This window comes from Triticum aestivum, chromosome 6A, assembly GCF_018294505.1.
Source record: "Triticum aestivum cultivar Chinese Spring chromosome 6A, IWGSC CS RefSeq v2.1, whole genome shotgun sequence".
In the NCBI taxonomy this organism is placed as follows: domain Eukaryota; kingdom Viridiplantae; phylum Streptophyta; class Magnoliopsida; order Poales; family Poaceae; genus Triticum; species Triticum aestivum.
The window spans coordinates 414,844,493-414,858,391 of NC_057809.1; positions in this window are offsets into that span (position 1 = coordinate 414,844,493).

The window sequence follows — 13,899 nt, forward strand, 5'->3', positions numbered from 1 at the left end:
GAAAAGGAGGAATTCCTCTGCGTCAATCCGCAGGCCGGATTCAGTATGTACGATCCTCCAAGTTGGGTAAGTGAACAATTGCACTTGCCCGTTTGTTTTATACTCCCATGGTTAGATAGGTAGTCTAACGACTTCAATGCAGGAACTGCGACAGGAGGTGAAGGACATAAGCAGCCGCCCTCCACAGCCCGAGGACCCAGAACGGTCCCTCAATCCGGACTCCAAAGAGGATCCGGACATATCGGTGGATCTTATCGACGGGGTGTTCCATCAGCTAAGCAAGGACAATACCTTGGTAGCCATCATGGCTGATTACCCAGGGTTAATTCTGGCCTCCCAGGTGACAGAAATCGGAGTCTCATTCCCTTGAGAGAGATTGCACTCTCGCGTATTCCGGTGTTTCTGACGACAACCGTGTTTTGCAGGGGAGTTTTCCGAGGCAGGAGGCCGAACCTGCGGCGGCTAGCCAACGAGGGGCCGCCAGGCCCTGCGGGGCAAAAAGGAGTGAAGTCCCAACTGAGATGCCGGTGCAAAGGTATAGCGCACCCTCTGTTTTCCTGATGTTATTTTGTCAGGGCATATTAACGTTTGTGCTATCTTCAGAACAAAGAGACCTCGCCGGACTACATCCGGAGAGGTTGCCAATCGCGCCTCCACTAGCCAGGCTCCAACGGCTGGCCAAGAAGCAGAGGCGAGCACAAGGCGCATACCGGACGCTCCTCCGACAGAGGATGAGGACAGGCTGTCTGCCACAAATTCTGAAGTGGAGAGTGCCATGAACCACAGGCGTCGCCGGACAGTTCTACACGATGCTTGTTTCTCCCAAGAGGCTTTAGATGCCTTTAATTCGGGAGATGCGCACCTCCGTGCCGCTCAAAATGGTTTAGCCAGAGCCACGGAGCAGTATGTGAAAGACATACGGGTAAGAAAATTTTGGTCAAATATATATATACCAGTAGCCCCCGAGACTTGAAACAGTTAGAGCAACTGATTTAAGGATCTTTTAATATGCAGGTTCTTACAAAGAAGAATATTGTACTGTCCCAGGAGCTGGAAAAGTGCAAGGCCCAACTAGAGGCCGCACTAGCCGCAGCAGGGGAGTCCAGAGAGACCCCCTCGGGTAAGATACACTTCGAAAGATTAGTATTGTGTGGTGTGAGTGTAAATCTGACAAATCATATTGCAGATGGCGTCGGACTCGATCCGGACGAACAACAACTCTTACGCCAGCTAAAGGCCGGTGAGAGTATGTTGACAAGGGTGAGGCGAGAGAAGAATGATCTTCAGGATGCCAACACCAAGCTGGACGTCGAACTTAAAGATGTTCATGGCCAGCTATCGGACTCCACGAAGGAGAATCAGCGGCTTCGACGCGACATTTTTAGTAAGTGCTTGAACGAACTTTGAAAAAAGAGTTCGGCGAGGAAGTCGACTAACAGAGTAATGTTTGTAGGTATGCTCACAGGTCGTCCTGAAGAGGAGATGTCTGGTTCTACGAGTGACCTTCTTCCCGAACTCACGCAGCTGCACGAGCGAATTCGGCAGGCGATGCGAGGTGTTACCCAAGCCTTATGGCCTGCCCACTCCGTGCCCGAGGGCCTTGGAGAGCTTGCGGAGAAGCTGAAGGGAGCTCGGCGGCGCTTCCGGTTATGGAAGATATCGGCCTGTCGACAAGGCGCTAGGGAAGCCTGGGCCATGGTGAAGACCCGTTTTACAAAGTCTGACCCAAACCACATGGCCGAGGTCGGACCAGTGGGGCCTGACGGGAAGGAGATCCCGGTGAGCTTAGTATACGGCCAAGTAGAGTTGGCCGCAAAGTATTCCCAGCAAGACTATAAATTAGACAGCCTGTTAGATGGTATAGAAGAGGAATACAATCAGTCAAAATGACTATGTAATTTTGAATTGTCATGTGTAATGCCTTCTAGCCGGATTGTAGATCGTTTGTCGTTGCCGACCTTTTCGCTTCAACCTCGGGACCTGACGGTCCGGAGTGTGTCCGAATACCATAGCAGTTATATAAGAACCGTGGTATGCATGGAGACCAGGCGTAGGGGTCATTAGTGCTTTATCAGACAAGTGCCCAACTAGTAATGTTATATTACATGGTTAGTAATAAACATCTTCCAGAGAGAATAGTTCTGTTAGGAGTTCCTTTCACTGGGAGGCATGCCCTAAAGTGCATGTCCGGACTGCGTAAAGACGCAGAAAAAAGCATCTGGGGGCGCATATATATAAAAAAGAAAAAAAGATCATCTTTTGTCTCACCGACCGAATATTCCCTTAAGAACGCTAGCTTTCGGCTTCACCCAGTCTGAGGTACACATCCGGCTGACCCGGCAGTAACAATCGCAGAGGTGCTCCCTTTACCACCTAGCCGAACAATCGGGAACGTAGGGGTAAGCACAGGAGCCAGGCAACCCAGCTTGGCCAAAACTTAAGTCATATCGATGCATATAATGGTGAAGAAAAAGGTACATGCGGAAGTTTGACGCATGTGTTGGGCGTGAAGCCCGTATAAATAAGCTTCTGTTAAAGAAGCCCCCAGGTTTAATGAACGCGAGTGGCGCGTCACTAGATAAGCCTTTAAGGGCTATAAAAGAAAAGAGGGGAAGGAGAGAAATGTACGACAGAAAAATGCAAAAAATGGACAGAGGAAGGAGACGAACATAGAGTCCGGCGCTAGGCATAGAATCTTCGGAGACGGGCGGCGTTCCACGGGTTCGGTTCGAGTCGGTTATCCGACTCATCTCGCAGGCGGTACGCCCCGCCAGTCAGGACTTGGTCGATTATGAATGGACCTTCCCACTTGGGCTTTAGTTTGTCCTTTTTCTTATCCGGCAGGCGTAGAACTAGTTCGCCAACATTGTAATTTTTGGCCCGTACTTCTCTGCTTTGATATCTTCGGGCCTGCTGTTGATAAAATGTGGAACGGGCTTTTGCCACGTCGCGCTCCTCCTAGCGTCCAAGTTGTCCTGCCGATCGAGCTCGGCTTCTTTTTCTTTGTACATGCGCACTCTAGGTGAGTCATGAATTATGTCGCAGGGCAGAACTGCCTCTGTGCCGTACACCATAAAAAATGGTGTGTATCCGGTGGTGCGATTTGGCGTGGTCCGCAGCCCCCATAGCACGGAGCCGAGCTCCTCTACCCAGTGCGTGTTAGATTCCTTGAGGGACCGCACCAGTCTGGGTTTAATGCCGCTCATTATAAGACCATTTGCACGTTCAACCTGGCCGTTGGTTTGTGGGTGATAGACGGAAGCATAATCGAGCTTGATGCCCATGTTTTTACCTCGTCGGCGGTAAAGTTTGTACCGTTATCGGTTATGATGCTGTGGGGGACGCCATAACGGTGTACAACCCCGGATATGAAGTCTATCACAGGTCCGGATTCGGCCATTTTAACAGGCTTGGCTTCTATCCATTTGGTGAATTTGTCCACCATGACCAGTAAGTATTTTTTCCTATCGGTCCCACCTTTAAGGGGTCCGACCATGTCCAGCCCCCAGACCGCAAAAGGCTAGGTGATGGGTATAGTTTGGAGTGCGGTGGGTGGCATATGGCTTTGGTTGGCAAAAAGTTGGCAACCAGCGCATCGTTGGACTAAGTCTTGAGCGTCTGCCCGGGCCGTCGGCCAATAAAAGCATGTACGGAAAGCCTTGCTAACAAGGGACCGAGCAGCGGCGTGGTGACCACCGAGTCCGGCATGAATTTCAGCCAGAAGGTTCCGCCCTTCCTCTTCGGAGATGCACCTTTGAAGGACTCCGGTAGTGCTTTTCTTATAAAGCTCTCCCTCATGGACTCTATAGGCTTTAGATCGCCGCACTATGCAGCGGGCCTCGTTTTGGTCCTCCGGGAGTTCCTGCCTAGTAAGGTAGGCTAGGAATGGTTCTGTCCACGGGGCGATGACCGCCATTACTATGTGGGTTGAAGGTGTAATTTCATTGGTAGAACCTCCAATTGTGTCAGATTGTTCGGCGTCGAGTGGTGCGGCTGGGTCTGGGCTGTTATTTACGGGTTCCCCCTCCCATATTACGGATGGCTTGAACAATCTTTCCAAAAAGATGTTGGGGGGGACTGCATCGCATTTTTCTCTGATGCGTGCCAAGACGTCCGCTGCTTGATTGTTTTCTCGGGCTATATGGTGAAACTCCAGCCCTTCAACCGAGCTGACATTTTTAGGACGGCGTTGTGGTAAGCTGCCATTTTTGGGTCCTTGGCGTCGAAGTCTCCATTTATTTGGGATATCGCGAGGTTTGAATCCCCGCGTACCTCTAGGCGCCGGATACCCATGGATACTGCTATTCGGAGACCATGTAGGAGGGCCTCATATTCGGCTGCATTGTTGGAATCCATGTACATGATCTGGAGCACATATTGGACTGTGTCTCCTATGGGGGACGTCAGCACGACGCCAGCCCCCAATCCGGCCCACATTTTGGAGCCGTCGAAATGCATAATCCAGTTTGAATATGTGCCGTACTCTTTAAGGAGCTCGGCCTCCGTCCATTCTACGACGAAGTCGGCCAAAACTTGCGATTTAATAGCTCGCCGTGGCTTATAGGTTATATCGAACAGGATAAGCTCGATGGCCCATTTTGCAATCCGGCCCGTTGCGTCGCGGTTGTTGATAATATCGTTGAGTGGTACTTCCGAGGCTACTGTTATGGAACACTCTTGAAAGTAGTGTCGTAGCTTCCGGGATGCCATGAATACCGCGTATGCAATCTTTTGATAATGCGGGTACCGTGATTTGCATGGAGTGAGGACAGTTGATACGTAGTAGACCGGCCTTTGAAGGGGGAATTTGTGTCCGTCCGTTTCCCGCTCGACAACGAGTACTGCGCTGACAACTTGATGTGTTGCTGCAATGTACAATAACATTGGTTCGCCGGTGTTCGGCACGGCCAGGACTGGGTTTGTTGCCAATATGGCTTTTATTTCATCAAGTCCGGCCGTGGCGGCCTCCGTCCACTCGAAGTGTTCGGTGCGCCGAAGGAGGCGATAGAGGGGTAGTGCCTTTTCTCCCAAGCGAGAGATGAAGCGGCTTAAAGCCACCACGCATCCGGTTAACTTTTGTATTTGTTTGAGGTCCTTTGGGATATCCAATTGTGACAAAGCTCGGATCTTGGCTGGATTTGCTTCAATTCCTCTACCGGATACAATGAAGCCCAAGAGCTTTCCAGGTGGAACACCGAAGACGCATTTTTCCGGATTGAGCTTGATGTCATATTTTCGGAGGTTATCGAATGTAAGCCTCAAGACGTCTATTAGAGATTCGACATGTCTTGATTTGATGACCACATCATCCACATACGCCTCCATTGTTTTGCCGATCTGATTTTCCAGACATGTCTGGATCATGCGCTGATATGTTGCGCCGGCGTTTTTCAGCCCGAAGGGCATTGTGTTGAAGCAGAATGGGCCGTATGGTGTGATGAATGCTGTTGCAGCTTGGTCTGATTCTGCCATCTTGATTTGATGGTAACCGGAGTATGCGTCGAGGAAACACAACGATTCGTGTCCTGCGGTGGCATCGATAATTTGATCGATACGGGGGAGGGGGAAGGGATCCTTTGGGCAAGCCTTGTTAAGGTCTTTAAAATCGACACACAGGCGCCAGGATTTGTCCTTCTTTGGTACCATCACCAAGTTTGCTAGCCAGTCCGGATGTTTTATGTCTCTAATGAATCCGGCCTCCAATAGCTTGGCTACCTCCTCTCCCATAACCTGTCTCTTGGGTTCGGAAAACGCCGAAGGGCTTGTTTGACAGGTTTAAATCCTTTTAGGATATTTAAGCTGTGTTCGGCCAGCTTGCGTGGGATTCCTGGCATGTCTGAAGGGTGCCAGGCGAAAATGTCCCAGTTCTCTCGTAGGAACTCTCGCAGTGCGGCGTCGACATCAGGGCTCAGTCGTGCCCCGATGGAAGCTGTTTTATTGGGGTCCGTTGGATGGACCTGGAATTTGACTATTTCGTCAGCTGGCTTGAAGGATGTGGATTTGGATCTCTTATCGAGTATCACATCATCCCTGTTAACCGTGGAGCACAGCACAGTCAGTTCCTCGGCCGCTAGGGCTTCGAATAGTGCCTCAAGGGCTAATGCGGCCGTCTTGTTTTCGGCGCGGAGTGCGACATCCGGATCACTAGCTAGAGTGATAATTCCGTTCGGCCCGGGCAACTTAAGCTTCATGTACCCGTAATGGGGTATTGCTTGGAAGATTGTGAATGCTTCCTGTCCCAGTAAATCGTGATGTCCGCTCTTAAACGGGGCCACTTGAAACGTGACTTCTTCGGACCTGTAATTATCCGGCGTGCCGAACACCACATCTAGTGTGATTTTTCCTGTGCAGCGCGCTTCCCGACTGGGGATTATTCCTCTAAAGGTTGTGCTGCTTCGCTCGACGCGGCTCCAGTCTATTTCCATTTTTTGAAGGGTTTCCTCATAAATGAGGTTCAGTCCGCTGCCTCCATCCATGAGCACCTTGGTGAGGCGAAAGCCGTCCACTATGGGACCGAGGACCAATGCGGCTGGTGCTCAGGCTGTTCGGAATTTCGGTTCATCACTTGCGTTGAAGGTAATAGCAGTGTCGCTCCATGGATTTGTTGCGACTTGATAGACTTCGGCGAGGCTGCGGAGTGTTCTTTTTCGCACATTGTTTGATGCGAAAGTCTCGAAGACTGTGAGAACAGTACTGGTGTCCTCGGGCTGGCTTTCTGTGGCCTCCAGTTTTAAGAGGTCCTCGCCAATTTTGGCCACCTGCCGGAGTATCCAACACGCTTTAAGGCTGTGAGTTGGTGTGGCGTCCTCTGTACTGTGAATTCTATAGGGTCCATCAAGCCACCTTTCCAGTACGGTTCCATGCCCTATAGAGGGTTTTGGCTTTTTCATGTTTATCCCGGGTGTCCTATGATGATGCACCCTCTTAGTTCGGACGGGATTACTCTTCAAGGCCGGATTATCCCAAAATTTTATTTCGGTTTTCCAGGCGCTTTCCATTGCACAATATTTTTGTACTATGGACGCCAAGTCAGCGACGCGTGTAATATCACGACGACTTACGGCGTTAAGGATTCCCTCGTCCGTGCAATTACTGCAGAAAATTGAGATTGCGTCTTCCTCGCGGCAATCCTTTATCCTGTTCATAACCAGGAGGAATCTGGCCCAGTAATGATGTACTGTTTCCTCAGGCTTCTGCCTGATTTGGGAGAGATCTCTTATGTTCGGGTGGGCGGGTGTCGTTGAATCTGAAACCTTACCCAATCCAAGATTCGGAGGCCGAAGAGTTTCCGAACTCTGAAGTTCGGATTCTTGGATGTTGTCCAACGAATCTAGCCCGTTGCTTGATTCTAAGCTCGGGTCTTGAGTTACATCCTCCCCTCCGCGGGTATCTGTCTTGGAGGAGTCGGGAATTCAGACGTAGCTAGTCCTTAAAATAGATGAAGGGTCGCCGCACTGCGCCTCTACCATGGCAACGTGGTGGGTGACTTGAGGAGAGTTAATTTCTCTTAGATCGAGTTTAAGCCCAACCTGGTCGTAATCTGTAGCGACCCCCAGGGCGGCGATGCGATCCAAGAGCTCGTTTACGGAAGAGAGCTCCATTGGATCTAGTTGCTCGACGAGCTCCGAGCTGACGTGTAGGTTGCTTTTGATGACCCGAGAGGTCATCGTCGGCGCAACAGTCGAACAAGCGGTCATGAGGAAACCACCTAGCCAGAGGGTTTGGCCGACAGCCAAGGCTCCCTTAGCAACGGCGCCGTCTCTAAAGACGGGAGAAGGCATCCTTCCTGATTGTGACGGCACAGAGGAACTCTCAATGAAAGCACCAATGTCGGTGTCAAAACCGGTGGATCTCGGGTAGGGGGTCCCGAACTGTGCGTCTAGGCCGGATGGTAACAGGAGACAGGGGACACTTTGTTTTACCCAGGTTCGGGCCCTCTTGATGGAGGTAATACCCTACTCCTGCTTGATTAATATTGATGATATGGGTAGTACAAGAGTAGATCTACCATGAGATCAAGGAGGCTAAACCCTAGAAGCTAGCCTATGGTATGATTGTTGTGTATGGAGTTGATTGCCTACGGACTACAACCCTCCGGTTTATATAGACACCGGATAGGGTTAGGGTTACACAGAGTCGGTTACAATGGTAGGAGATCTTGAATATCCGCATTGCCAAGCTTTCCTTCCACGCCAAGGAAAGTCCCATCCAAACACGGGACGAAGTCTTCAATCTTGTATCTTCATAGTCCAAGAGTCCGGCCGAAGGTATAGTCCGGCTACCCGAACACCCCCTAATCCAGGACTCCCTCAATCCCCTCTTGAGTCTGTAGCACTAGGTGATCACGGTCAATCCCTAGGATCCCCCCTTGAGTCTGTAGAACTGGGTGATCACTAGTCAATCCCTAGGATCCCCTCTTGAGTCTGTAGAACTGTGTGATCACTAGTCAATCTCTAGGATCCCCTCTTCTTGCAAGCAGTCCACCTAGAGGTGTATTGAAATCTTGAAGTCTTGTAGTCTTGAGGTTGATCCAGATATTATTATCACACTCACATCTCACATGAAACACTCATACCAATCCTCGTCTACTGAAGCATAGCTAAACTAACTTAACAACAATTCCCGGGGCTTGGTGACAAGGGTACGGGTTCCTACCTCATGATTCTACTGAAGCTACAAGTTTCGATATTCCTATCGGATGCAAGAGTAAAAATGGCACTAATGCAATAAAATCATATGTATTCAAAATATGATCAAAGTGAACTTGCCTGTTATAGTTGATGAAGTTTTATCGCTCTCAGAAATGTCCTGATAGTACTATTCATCGCTCTTCAGGAGATCTATATTAATCACATAAGTGTACCCATATAAGCATTCACTCTAGCAATCAAAAGAAATATACAAGTAAAGCAAAAGTGAAATCCAAAATAAACACAAAGATCAAATTAAAGGAATCTCTAAAAAACACTTTGGAAAACTCCACTGGTTGTAAAACAAAATAGAAATAGTGTTATGTAAATAAGTTCTTAACAGAAGAAAAAAAATTAATTTTTATTAAATTAACAGAAAGAATTTTACTCTTAAGTTTTCTTAGGAAAAAAGAATATATTCAAAGGCTATTATACAATTCTAGTTATGATCAAAACAATATTTACTTAGAATTAAACCAAAGCCAATTTCAACTATCAATACAAATTGTTTCTGGTCTAATTAAACTTAACAGAAAATAAAACTTGCAAAACTAAATTATTATTTTTTGAAAATAAAAACTATACTTGCAAAGAAATCAGTTACAAGTTATTATGAAACTAGAATTGATCTTATGCAAACAAGCTCAAAACTAAACTAAAACAAAACAAAGATACTTTTGGTGAAAAACTACTAGTGTCAAAGTGAAAACCTACTAGAATCAATCTAAAGTGGCAAAAGAATTACTTTTTAAAATAAAACAAAATCATTTTTCTTATTAACAAAACTAGGCATAAATGCTATTGTTTTGAATCTGTTTAAAACGAATCTAAATAAACATTACAAATTAATTTATTTAAACCACTGGATAATCAATTTCATTAGAAACCAGTAGCAAAAAGTTTCAATCCAAAATATATTTTTATTGAAAAATTATAAGTAAATCAAGGTTTGAAGCAAATTTGACCAAATTCAAATTTAAAAACTTCAAATATGAAAAAAATGAATCTATAGAAACTTTATAAAATTCTGAAACTAGTGCCAAAAGAATCACTCAAAAACATTTAAAACTCTAAAGGATATTAAGATTCTAAAAAACAGAACTAAATCTGGAAAAGAAATAAAAACAGAAAAAGTAAAAAATGCTACGGATCGGCTACTGCTACGTGGCGCGATGTGAAATGGGCAAGGGATCGACCGAACAGAGAAACGGGCGGACGACCTATCCGAAAAGAAAAAACGGTTTGCGACTTTAAGTCATCTAATCTGAGCCGTATGATTTAGAACTGATGGGGAGGATTGCTCCGATGGCTTACAAAGGTGAGGGAAGGAACTTCGGCGAGGCTCGACGTTGACGGCGGCTTGGCTCGAATGGGGTGGCGTCCCTGGTTATCTTCGAGATCGAGGAAGCGGTCGGGGTGATGAAGTCGACAACGGCGGAGCGGATGGTGGTGACGGCGAGGTTCGGGTGGACGAGGTGAGTGGGGTGAGGTCAATGGCGGCGGCGGCAGTAGCGAACTCCGGCATGGAATTACGGCGAGGGGAGGCGTCGGGTGAGGAGCAATTAGGGCGGAACGAGTGCGGGGAAGCTCGGCTTTTACAGAGGAGGTGTCGTGGGGGAGGGTGCGAGCTCAAAAGGGCAGGAAATCGCGACAGGGTTCAATGTCGTGGCGGACTCCGGCGAAAGTCACGGGAGGGAGAAAAGGAAAGGTGGGATCCGAGATCGGACAGTGGGCCCCACTATCAGCGAGAGGGAGAGAAAGGAAGGCGCGGGTGGCGGATCGGAAAGAAATCGGGTGCGAGCGAGGACTAGGTGGGTCGCGGCAGTGCTGGGCCTCACTGGCTTGGCCAGCCTCTTTTTAATTTATTTTTTCTATTTACTACGTATAGCGGCACAAAACACTCCAAAGCAAAATTAAACCAAATCCAAATAAATTGAAATTTTGCACATAATTACTTTTAGCATACATAGGTCCTTGTGCACTTTTTATTGTTGCCAAATAAAATCTAAATAAATTCAAATAAATACAAAAGCATTTTGTGGCTATTTAAATAATCCAAATTGATTTTTGAAATATTAAAAATACCCTCATAATGATTTCTTCTATTTTTTTATGGGAGGGAGTCATTTTACCCTCATTCTCATATTTTTATTCTATAGGAGAAAATAAATTTCATAGAACTAATAAAATTAGTATTCAATAATTCCATAAAATAGCTATGCAAATAAATTCAAATATTTTTCAAACCACTTTATGTTGGTTTCATAATTTATTTTCCATATTTTATTTCTGATATTTGAAGGAGTTATATTTCCTTTCTCATTATTTTAATTGAATATATGGAAATGATTTTGAAACTGACATGGGAAACTTTCTCAAATGACATTTTGAAAGTGGTACTCATCACTTCCCACTCTATTTCATAATTTGAGGAAGTCATCTATCTTTCCTCATGAAAATCCTTGAGTGGCATGAAGTTTCTGGTTTGAAATATTTCAAATCAAATTCAAATCTTCTCAACCCCCATTTTTTCATTTCTTTAATGTAAGAAGACATGTCATCTTCAACTCTAAGGTTTTGTATTTGAAATGAATTCGAATTCATTGAAACCAATTGCAAATATGAAAGTTTGGGAATGTCCTTTTATTTCCTCTCATTTAACTTTCAAAAAGTTTCAAATCCCACTTATTTTCACACAATCAATCATACAAACAATCAGAATCATTTATTTAATATACATTCCAAAATTTAGAATTTTGGGATGTTGCAATTTGTTTTTAGTTCTTTTTTTTCTTAAAAAGGGCAAAAGCTTTGTGTTTCATTGCATTGATAGAGAAAAGAGTCATTACAAGCCCCAAGAAGGGACAGGACTGACTTACAACAGCCCAAGCAAGGCACACACCCAACGCACAATACAACGCCCCTAGACCCTAGTCGTAACTTGTTGTTTTAAATTTCTTTCCATGGTCATTAAGAGAAACATTTGTGACAAAGCTACGTAATAGATCGTCATAATTGCAAACTAAGTAAACATGAGAATAATTCCACCCTACTACAAAGAAAAAACTACGAGTGTGGACACACAAACGATCTTTTCATCGCAATTCGAGAGACCTTTACATGGTGTGCCGATCGAGCGCGAAAGCCAAGCATATGCATGATGCATGCAGGTACAAGGCATCTAGTGCTTTGCTGCTTTTGCAGTAATGGTTGAAACTAGAACAGTGGTTCTTCTTCCTCCGGTCTAAAGTTTATTCATGATTTTTCTAAGCTAGCAACGTCCTAGCAATAGCTATATGCGTGTTCATCACTAGAGGTGGTGAAGCTAAAGCACTTTGTTTCCTTCTATTTTCTTCTGAGGGAGAAAAGTGCTTTATTCCACGGCTACCCTAGTCAGTCCGACGTGTTTTCACAGTATTTTTAGTCGAGCAACATGTGTTGATTCGGATCGATGCTGAAAGAGAGCCCTTTTGTTATGTTATTACATCTATAAATATCTAATTATGCTGGTATGCTTACGTAAGAAATTCCGTTTTATATTCGGACACCAGAAAGGAACTCCATGTGTAGTCAAGAAAGGAGAGATCTTATTCACTGCCCGAGCATGTTTGGTACCTATATAAACTTAAAAAATGTAAGCTCACTTTCCGTCAGGCGACGGTGAAAACCCCGAGCCGATTGCCAGAACCGCTGCATCAGTGCATTAGAATTGCAATTCTGTAGTGGTTGCCACTAAGCAAGCACAAGGCTGAACAAAGGTAGAAGCAGAGAGAAAAGGCATGGTTTTTCAAGTCCCTTCAAGGTGGGAGCTTGACCCTACCTGAATACACGGACTGATCAAATCAAAACCCTCGCGCAAAGGAGCCACGCCCTGCAGTGCCAAGTGCGTGCGTGATGCAGATCTTTCAGTCGACATTTTAATCATCCATCGAAAGAATGTTTGCCACCACAAACATGAGCCAGCTTTCCACCGCGTGCATGCTCATCCATTTTGCATCCACTGTAGGAAATCCAGCAAGTAGTACATATAGTATCCAGCAGCTTGCATGCTCATCCATTTTGCATCCACTGTAGGAAATCCAGCAAGTAGTGCATATAGTATCCAGCAGCATTCATGCATGCAAGAAGCAAAGCTAGGTTTAACTATATATACCCCGGCCTGTCGCGATCATGGTTTGTGCTAGATGTGCAAGCTGAAACTGCTAGGAGGGGATAAGCTGCTGCAACAAAATCCAGGGGCGAGCCTTGGCCCTTGGGCCATGTGTAAAAGAGGGGGAAATGAAATGCATGCATATACCGGTGAATGGTGATTGCTTGCACACGAAGAAAGGCACAGAGCCTTGCTTTTCCACGTACGTCAATAGGGCCGGTGAGAGGGAAATGCATCTCTATCCAACTAGGGAGAAGAGGGCGGCCGGGAGCAGGAGTAGAAAGCAGCAGACGGCAACACATGCGCCCGAAAGAAGGCTAGGCACGCACTGAAACGAAAAAGAAGACGGCCGGACAGCAACTAGACGGGATACTGGCTAGCTAGGCCACCACCGGACCGGTAATGCGATGCGGATGCAGAATCTAAGCACTGATTGCGGCGAGGGAGTCAAAGGTTCCCCGTCCACCCACCCACACGCGCGAGATTCTTCGCGGAGGCTGCGGGGAGGCGACACGATGCTCAGAGATTCCGGCCGTATCGATCGATGCCACCGGCAAACTGCTTCTTTCCCTCTCTCTCAGTGCTATAGCTCCCTAAAGAGAATAGAGATCATGGCTAGGGCTAGCTAGCCGCGACTATGGACGGCCAGGGTAGTTTGTTCCTCACCCCGACTCTCTGGCTGTTGCTACGCTACCGCTACGTAGAAATGCTTGATCGGGCATGCCGGTCACTCGGTAAGGTTTCTCCGTCGCAATTATTCCTCGTAAAGCAGCAACCAGCTCGTGGCAGACAGATGAACGCCAACGGTCATGGAAGTGAGGAGAGCCGCGAGTGCGCCAGGAGGTGGCGAGCGGACTGATCATTCCATCACATCAGGAGGAACTAGCTTGTCGATATGATCGCTCCCAGTTTCTGATTTTTATTGGGCCACTCAAAGTGCCACATATATTGCAGCTACACCACTACTGTCTGCAGGGAACTATATATCCTGTTTACATAACTACTCCCTCCCTCCGATCCAAATTAAACGACGCAGCCTCTATACAAAGTCAAATCATC